Consider the following 9,909-nt stretch of genomic DNA (forward strand, 5'->3'; position numbering starts at 1 on the left):
GTTGCTTTAATGTCTCTGTAACTATCTTTTTGTTCATCAGTTTATAATGTTCTTTATTATCCATAAATGAGTGAGATCATGTGGTATTTTTCTTTCATTGACTAAACTTAAACTTCTTTTAATGCCACTGTCTTCAAAATAGACTCGCCCAGGCCATGGTATTTTGTGGAAGAGCCAACTCCAGGGGCCAAAAGAGCCGCATGTGGCTCGCGAGCCACGGTTTGCCGACCACGGTTCTACACAATTTAAACTTGCTAGACTTACTTCCCTTTTGCAACAACCCAGTTATCACACCCATTTTCAGACTAGATAACTGAGGCACGGAGAGGCCAGAACTTAGCCAAGTGCCGGGGAGGGCTTTGAACCAGGCGATCTGGCGGGAGTCCCCGTGCCTAACCACAGTGCGATGCTGTCTCTCACCAGACACACACACACACACACACACACACACACACACACACAGTGGCATTTCCGACGCCTGGGTACAAACTATCTCTCTCCTTTCCTATAAGGAGACTGACACTGAGGTCAGAGGCCAATCAGACTGCTGCATTTTCACACATAATATTCCCCCCTACCCCACCCCTTTTCGTCATGTCATTCCCAGGAGTAAGAGAAGGTAGACTGGGACAGTCATGCGTTCCATATCACGAACGTCCCTTTTCACCTCCCCGTCCAAATCGTAAGCTCTTTGAGGACAGACGGCCTGCCCCGTTCGCCCCCCCCCCCCCCCCCCCCCGCGTCCTTTGGCCCGAGACTTATCAGAACGAATGCTCTCCGCCGGGATGCTGGCATTTGACAGGAGCGTTGATTCATTTCTCCATTCTCCTGCAAACCCCTGGCCATCATAGATGCTCCCGAGAATCCCCATCAAGTTACGGGAGCTGGAGCTAAAGAGGAAATATTCTCAATGAGAACAATAACAATGCCCAAACAATTCTGGGAAATTTAATTGTCTGGAGATCTTTTCTTTCAAAAAAATAAATAAATAAATAAGCTTGAATGAATTGGGGGAGAGACGTCTGTCTTAACCCCAGGAAGTGACATTGGACAACCTGAGAACGCTCATCTGTGAACGCCTGCAGAGAGGAAGCTGGGCCGGGCTCAAATACCATCAGATAACGTCATGCCAACGGATGTGATCATAGTTTTTGGCTAAATATACGGTCTCAACAACCTTTCCCTTCTCGGGGCAGAGACCGCGTCTAAAGCTCTAATAGAGCATGGGCCCTCCCAGATGGGCGATCATCGGCTCATCTTTCTCTGCCAACAATTCGTGTCTACCCGAGACTTGGCCCTCAGAATGCTTTAGATCAGTGGTTCTCAGCCTTCCTAAGGCCGCGACCCTTTCATACAGTTCCTCGTGTCGTGGTGACCCCCAGCCATAACATTATTTCCGTTGCTACTTCATAGCTGTCATTTGGCTACTGTTATGAACCGTCACGTAAATATCTGTGTTTTCCGATGGTCTTAGGCGACCCCTGGGAAAGGGTCGTTCGACCCCCAAAGGGGTCACGACCCACAGGTTGAGAACCGCTGCTGTAGAGGGTCAGACGGCCACAGCCATTGAGGAAGGGGGCCTTCACTTTGTTTTGCATTGAGATCCACCACTCTGCTCCTGGCGGGGTAGCTCAGTTGGTTAGAGCCTCGTCCCCATACACCAAGGTTGTGGGTTCGATCCCTGGTCAGGGCACATACAAGAATCAACCAATGAATGAATGCATCAATACATGGAGCACCCCGGCCAGCCCTGGCTCAGGGGTTGAGCGTCGACCTGGGAACCAGGAGGTCATGGTTCGATTCCCGGTCAGGGCACATGCCTCGGTTGTGGGCTCGATCCCCAGTGTGGGGCGTGCAGGGGGCAGCTGATCCATGATTTTTCTCTCATTGATGATGTTTCTATCTCTCCCTCTCCCTTCCTCACTGAAATCAGTTAAAAATATTTTTTAAAGAAAGAAAAAAAAAAAGAGTGGGTGGGGGATGGGAGGAAGCCATGGGGGAAAAGGGGGGGACATATGTAATACTTTCAACAATAAAGATTTATTTTTAAAAAAAGAGAGGGGGGGCCCTAACCGGTGTGGCTCAGTGGATAGAGCGTCGGCCTGCGGACTGAAGGGTCCCAGGTTCGATTCCGGTCAAGGGCATGTACCTTGGTTGCGGGCACATCCCCAGTAGGAGGCGTGCAGGAGGCAGCTGATCGATGGTTTCTCTCTCATCGATGTTTCTAACGCTCTATCCCTCTCCCCTTCCTCTCTGTAAAAAAACAATTAAAAAAAAAATTTTTTTTTTAAAGAGAGAGGGATGAGAAGAAAGAGTTTCACTTCATTCCTGTAGCATCTGCCAGGAGCCACGCCAGGGCTGGGCATCTGGAGGAGCCTGAACAAACACAGGCTCATGGACGTTCCAGCTGCGCCTCGGGCCCAAGGCCAAGGCCAGACGCCCAGCTGACGGCTTCCTCCGGGGCCTTGCAGAACAGCCAAGCAGCACATGTGACCGACCCCCAGCCTCCCGGGGAGACTGACCGGAGCACGTGGCCCACCAGGAAGATGTGTCCTGACCCAGGGGCCCCCGCCTTCCTGCTCACGGGGGCTGGCTGAGCATCTCCCAGGATTTTCTAGAGACGGTGCGTCCAGGCAGCGCCTCGCACCCAGGATGGGACCCCTACACACGTAGACACTATGTTGTTGTTGTTCATCCTCATACGAGGACATGTTTCCATTTATTTTTTTTTTAGAGAGAGTGGACGGGAGGGACAGGGAGAAAGAGAGAGAGAGAGAGAGAAAGAGAGAAACATTGATGTGAAAGAGACACATCGATTGGTTGCCTCCGGCATGCGCCCTGCCCAAGGCTGGGGATCGAGCCTGCAACCGAGGTATGTGCCCTTGACCGGAATCAAACCTGGGACCCTTCCGTCCACAGGCCGACACTCTATCCACTGAGCCAAACCGGTTAGGGCTACTTCAGCTCTCTCAATGAGTACAACAACCATATGAGAAAGCAGGAAGGAATCATTTCAATTTTATTTTTTAAAATAATAATAGCCCTAACCAGTGTGGCTCAGTGGATAGAGCGTCGGCCTGCAGACCAAAGGGTCCTGGGTTCGATTCCGGTCAAGGGCACATAACCTCGGTTGCAGGCTCCTCCCCGGGCCGGGCCCTGGTCCAGGCTCATGCAGGAGGCAACCCATCGATGTGTTTCTCTCACATCGACGTTTCTCTCTGTCTCTCCCCCTCCCTTCCACTCCCTCTAAAAAAAATCAACGGAAAAATATCCTGGGGTGAGGATTAACAAAACGACAAAAAAGAAAAGAAGAAAAGAAAAGAAAAGAAAAGAAAAGAAAAGAAAAGAAAAGAAAAGAAAAGAAAAGAAAAGAAAAGAAAAGAAAAGAAAAGAAAAGAAAAGAAAAGAAAAGAAGAAAAGATGGATTGACAGGTAAAAATGTCTTTGCGTGTGTCAAAATACTTCCATAAATACATCAATAAGTGTAAAAAGCGCTTCTCCAAAAGGACCACTAGGTGGCAGAGCTGCACTAGAAATGCTCTCTGTGCTGCCACCCTCCCAGTCTCTCCCAGGATCTGAGAAAAGGGATTTTGCCTGGTCCTCTCCTGCTGTACCCAGCACCCCTCCTGGGACCCCTGGCTCCGGCCTGCGCTTTGGTCGTCTGGGACTGAACACATGGAGAGGGAGGACCAGGCCATGAACCTGGCCGACCTCAGGGGCCGCTGAGTCCCCTCGGGGCGTGTCCCCGGGCCACCTCCGACCCTGCTTCCCACCCCCAGTCCCGCCACTGGAAAGGTGCCACCTGTAAGACTAGCTTTCTTTCTTCTTTTTTTAAAATATATTTTTATGATATAAGCCTAACCAATGGACACAGACAACAGGGGGGTGAGGGCATGAGTGGGGGGGGTGAGGCGGGGGGGGGGAGGGGGTAATGGGAGAATAAGGACACATAGGCAACACCTTAATCAATAAAGAAATTTTAAATATATATAGATATATATATTTTTTATGGATTTCAGAGAGGAAGGGAGAGGGAGAGAGAGAGAAGCATCAATGATGAGAGAGAATCATGGATCTGCTGCCTCCTGCACGCCCCCTCCTGGGGACTGAGCCTGCAACCTGGGCATGTGCCCCTGACTGGGAAGCGAACTGTGACCTCCTGGTTCATAGGTCGATGCTCAACTCACTGAGCAACACTGGCCAGGTGAGAATAGATCCTGATGAGGGCCGCCTGAGGCCCAGGAAGGAGGAAATTTCTGGGGGGAAAAAAAAAAACTGGACTAGTGGAGACAGTGAGTTAATTCAAGTCACAGTTTCCAGAATCTCCTATGCACTTTGGTCTGTGTTCATTGCACACAGTAGGTGCTCAATAAAGACCTGTGGTTCTGACCTAATCTCAACACCACATTCCTCAGGCGCTGACGGAGTCACTTTCCATTCGTCAGTGGTTCCTGGAGGCGACACCAGAGCCTCCACAACAGGAAGAAAAAGGCCTTAAAGATAAATGGGATGAGAACATTCTCCACACTTTTCTTTACGACCAAGCCGCTCCGTGGCTTTTACCTTTCGAGAATAAAAACAGTCAAGCAAGAAAGGGAAGAGGGGTGTGTTCCAACCCGAAAATAAATAAATATGAACCACCCTTTAAACCAAGAATTTCAGTCCTAGAAATGTATCCGATGGAAATATTCGACGGAGGCAAAAAAAACAAAAAAAAAAAAAAAAACTACAAAAGGAAAAGAAAAAAGTGAAAATACAAAACTTAACTAGGCAAAGACTGATGGTTCATTATGTTCATTTACTAGATCACTGTAGTGAAAATTATTACTTTTTAATTGATTTCAGAGAGGAAGGGAGAGGGAGAGGGAGAGAGAAACATCACTGATGAGAGAGAATCATGGATCAGCTGCCTCCTGCACGCCTCCTACTGGGGACCGAGCCTGCCACCCGGGCATGTGCCCTTGACCGGGAATTGGAACGTGACCTCCGGGTTCCTTAGGCCGATGATCAAACCCTGAGCCACGCCGGCCGGGCTGTTACCGACATTTTGCTTCAGATTTGCCGTCTGCAATGAAGTGTCTCCATGTCCTTCCTGGGTGAGCGAGGAGCTGGGTTACCCACGAGGAGGCCCAGGCCCTGGCACTTCCGGCAGCCACAGGCGACAGCGCCCCCCAACCCCCCGCCCCCCCCCGTACAAAATAAGCGATGGATGCCAATATTTACACGGGGGGACGCATGACACTCAGATTCATACTTTAAACGAAGGGGAGGGGGGAGCGATGCTCTTCTAGTTGTTATGCACATGGGCTTGGCAAGGAAACGGCTTCCTGGCCGGGCTCCCGGGCCACAGTCCCAGGCCCTCCGCGGAGTCCAGAGGGCAGCGGGGTTGATTAAGCCCAGCGAGAGCTCGGTTTCCTGGCGCTCGCAGACTCACAGCCGGGCTCTGGGTCCTGCAGAGCCTCCCAGTGAGGGGGGACGCGGGGGAGAAATCGGCACCAAGCCTAGGGCCTCTGCACTTTCCCATCGGGTAGAGGGCGGGTGTGGCTCCTCATTAGATCAGGAGGCTAAAAGGGCCACTGAGCCCCAGCTAGGTGGACCTATGAACCTTGACCTATAGACCAGGAGGGTTGAGGGCTCGATCCCCAGTGGGGGGGCGTGCAGGAGGCGGCTGATCCATGATTCTCTCTCATCATTGATGTTTCTCTCTCTCTCTCTCTCTCTCTCTCTCCCCTTCCTCTCTAAAATCAATAAAAAATATATTTTTTAAAAAAATACATATAATTTGCCAAAACCGGTTTGGCTCAGTGGATAGAGCGTCGGCCTGCGGACTGAAGGGTCCCGGGGTTCGATTCCAGTCAAGGGCATGTACCTTGGTTGCGGGCACATCCCCGGTGGGGGGTGTGCAGGAGGCAGCTGGTCGATGTTTCTCTCTCATCGATGTTTCTGGCTCTCTATCCCTCTCCTTCCTCTCTGTGAAAAATCAATGAAATACATTTTTAAAAAATACATGTAATTGTCACATTTCCTTCTTACATTGCCTAGAAATGTAATAAAGGAAATATACACTGAGTGGGCCAGATTATTATGCGTTCAGAGATCATAATAATCTGGTCACTCAGTGTATATCATATTTAAACTATTATATATTACACAGATAGTGTATACACTACTGAAAGAGAGATTTTGTACAGATATTTTCTTTTTTAATATATTTTTATTGATTTTTTTATTTTTTATATTTTATTGATTTTTTACAGAGAGGAAGGGAGAGGGATAGAGAGTTAGAAACATCGATGAGAGAGAAACATCGACCAGCTGCCTCCTGCACACCCCCTACTTGGGGATGTGCCCGCAACCAATGTACATGCCCTTGACCGGAATCGAACCTGGGACCCTTCAGGTCCGCAGGCCGACGCTCTATCCACTGAGCCAAACCGGTTTCAGCTATTTTTATTGATTTCAAAGAGGGGAGAGAGAGAGATGAAACATCAATGATGAGAGAGAATCATGGATCGGCTGCCTCCTGCACGCCCCCACACTGGGGATCGAGCCTGCAACCCGGGCATGTGCCCTGACCTGGAATCAAACCTGGGACCCTTCAGTCCACAGTCCGACGCTCTATCCACTGGGCCACACCAGCCAGGGCTGTACAGTGTTTTCAAAGCTTCTTGGAGACGGCAAATTCTTTGCAAATAGGAGTCAGAAGCCAGGTGCCTGTTCCAGGAAAGAGATCTCTGAATTCGAAAGAAAAAACAAAGGCCTTGCGCGCAAATAAATAACCACGCATGTTCCGTGGAAGGGTCACAGACCCGCTTGGCAGCTGGAACAAAGAGAAATTTGTCATCAAACCTCTTTGGCCCTTCTCGCCTAAAGTAAATTTAGAGCTAATTAGCTTTCAAGACTTTTCCGGGGGTTTTTTTTCCACAGTGACAAGACAAAGAGGCAGAGCTTAAGAGAAAAAACCAGATGTGGACGTTTTCTGGTCATCGGTTCGTGAACGCTATATATTTATTTGTCAGCGTGAAAGCCGGGGTCTGGCCGCGGTCCAGCCGCGTTGGGTGGAATGGCTTTGGCGGGCGTTGCTCTGGGGGGTCCGACTGAGTGTGCAGGCGGCCTGGCTGCATCCTTCCCGGGGGGCCCGCATCTCCTCGCTGTGTTAGAGGTGCCGTGGTCTTGGGGGGCTCGGGGAAGATTTCCAAAAATCACAGGGGCCGGAGAAATGACATCAGGTTTTCGCGTTGGTGTGGGGCCTTCCCACATTCACCGCGCCATCGCTTCTCTGTCCGTTCCTGAATTTCGGTTACTCCGTACTTGGCTTGGAGAATCCAAGACGAGAGAAAATAAGGCGGTGGTTTCTCCCGTAGAGATGTCTGTGAAAACCCAGCCCAAGACGAGATAAAAAGATGGCTCAGTGGATAGAGCGTCGGCCTGCAGACTGAAAGGTCCCGGGTTTGATTCCGGTCAAGGGCACGTACCTCGGTTGCAGGCCCTGGGCAGGGCGTGTGCAGGAGGCAGCCAATTATTGTGTTTCTCTCACATCGATGTTTCTCTCTCTGTCTCTCCCTCCCTCTTCCACTCCCTCTAAAATCAATGGCAACATATCCTTGGGTGAGGATTTAAAAAAAAAAAAAAAAAAAAAAGATGAGCAGGATGGACCTGAGTTCTTTAAGGACCTCTGTCTAATTTCTATAGGACCCTGACCCCATGATTTGTTTTGGTTGCTAAAGAATAAAGTTTATAGTCTCTGACAACACACAAATGCATTAGAACAAAAGCTCTCTGGGCATCCAAGGGCCCGGGGCCAGCAGTTGATTCAAGATCCCAAAATATGCCCGGCCAGTGTGGCTCAGTGGTTGAGCGTCACCCTATGAACCAGGAGGTGACGGTTCGATTCCCAGTCAGGGCACATGCCCGGGTTGCGGGCTCGATCCCCAGTGTGGGGTGTGCAGGAGGCAGCTGGTCAATGATTCTCTCTCATCATGGATGTTTCTATCTCTCTCTCCCTCTCCTCTCTGAAATCTATAAATATATATACTAGAGGCCCGATGCACGGAATTCGTGCAAGGGGCTCGGCCCTCACAGCCACGGCTTCGTCCGGGAAGGTCGTTCAGCTGTTTGGTCTAATTAGCATATTAGCTCTTTATTATATAGGACCTCTCTCTCTCTCTCTCTCTCTCTCTCTCTCTCTCTCCATATGTATATAATTATATATATAATTCAAATATTTGACAAGTTAGTTCATGACATTAGAACACAATCCTTACTAATTACTGTGTAGAATTATTATTTTTTAATATATTTTATTGATTTTTTACAGAGAGGAAGGGAGAGGGATAGAGAGTCAGAAACATCGATGAGAGAGAAACATCGATCAGCTGCCTCCTGCACACCCTCTACTGGGGATGTGCCCGCAACCAAGGTACATGCCCTTGACCGGAATCGAACCTGGGACCTTTCAGTCCCCAGGCCGACGCTCTATCCACTGAGCCAAACCGGTCAGGGCTACTGTGTAGAATTAAAGGCTGAACTTTCTATTGTAAAATGTTCATAGTGACTAGTTCTAGCAATTAGACTATAGAACATTCGTATCCTTTTGCTTATATGTATTTTGTAAACTTTCCTAATTAATCATATGACTTTCCTAACAACAAAAGGTAGGTGTGTTTTTTACATAAAAAGCGGGGGTATGCCCTCGCTGGTTTGGCTCCGTGGATGGAGCATCGGGCCTGCGGCCTGAAGGGTTCCGCGTTCGATTCCGGTCAAATGTGCGTACGTACGTATGTACCTGGGTTGCAGGCTCCATCTCCAGTCCTGGTCGGGGTGCATGCGGGAGGCAGCCAATCCATGTGTCTCTCTCACATCGATGTTTCTCTGTGTCTCTCCCCCTCCCTTCCACTCTCTCTCTAAAAAATCAATGGAAAAATATCCTCGGGTGAGAATTAACCCCCCAAAAAAGCAGGGGTGAATGGATGGATGGGTTGATTAATGGATTGCATGGCATCAGGTCGGGGAAGCCTTTGAAAACAAGACAGAAAACCCACCGCCTGAAGGCATGCCGCCAAGTTCGCCACATGAAATGTTAAAGTTTCTCCATCCCCAAAACCACACCAGAGCGAAACAGAGCAATAACTGAACACCACGTTAAGACACAGGCCACAAACTTGGGGGAACACTTGCAAAACACAATGGTAGGCAAAAAAGCGAATTTCTTTTCTTTCTTTCTTTTCTTTATAAAACCCAGCCAAGGCAGAAAGAAGGATGCGGAGCCCAGGGGGGACAGGAGCAAAGCAGAGGAAGAAGCCATTTGACACATAAAACGATCCTCAACTTCATTCCCATTTTGGGGAAGGTGACACATGGAGGCATCCCATTCAAAGGCAATTTGACAAAACCTACCGATATCTTTTTTTTTTTTTTTTCAATTTTTTTCATTGATTTTTAGAGAGAGAGGAAGGGAGAGGGAGAGAGAGAGGCATCGACGTGTGAGCGTCACATCAATCGGCTACCAGGGACTGAGCCCGCAACCCAGGCACGTGCCCCAGCAAACAGTGCGTTGAATGACGCTCAACCAACTGGCCAGGGCGACCAATTCCTTTTTTTTGTTTCCCAATATTTTTTTATAATTTTCTTTTTTATAAAAAAAATATATGTTTATTGATTTCAGAGAGGAAGAGAGAGGGACAGAGTGATAGTAACATCGATGATGAGAGAGAATCATGGATCGGCTGCCTCCTGCACGCCCCACACTGGGGATGGAGCCCGCAACCCCGGGCCTGTGCCCTTGACCGGGAATCGAACCGTGACCTTCTGGTTCCTAGGTCGACGCTCAGCCACTGAGCCAGCCATGCTGGTGGGGCAGTGTCCACGGAGGTGTTCGCTAAGCTGGGGGGATTCTGAATCACTTGTGTT

Source organism: Cnephaeus nilssonii (assembly GCF_951640355.1).
Source record: "Cnephaeus nilssonii genome assembly, chromosome: 23".
Taxonomy (NCBI): domain Eukaryota; kingdom Metazoa; phylum Chordata; class Mammalia; order Chiroptera; family Vespertilionidae; genus Cnephaeus; species Cnephaeus nilssonii.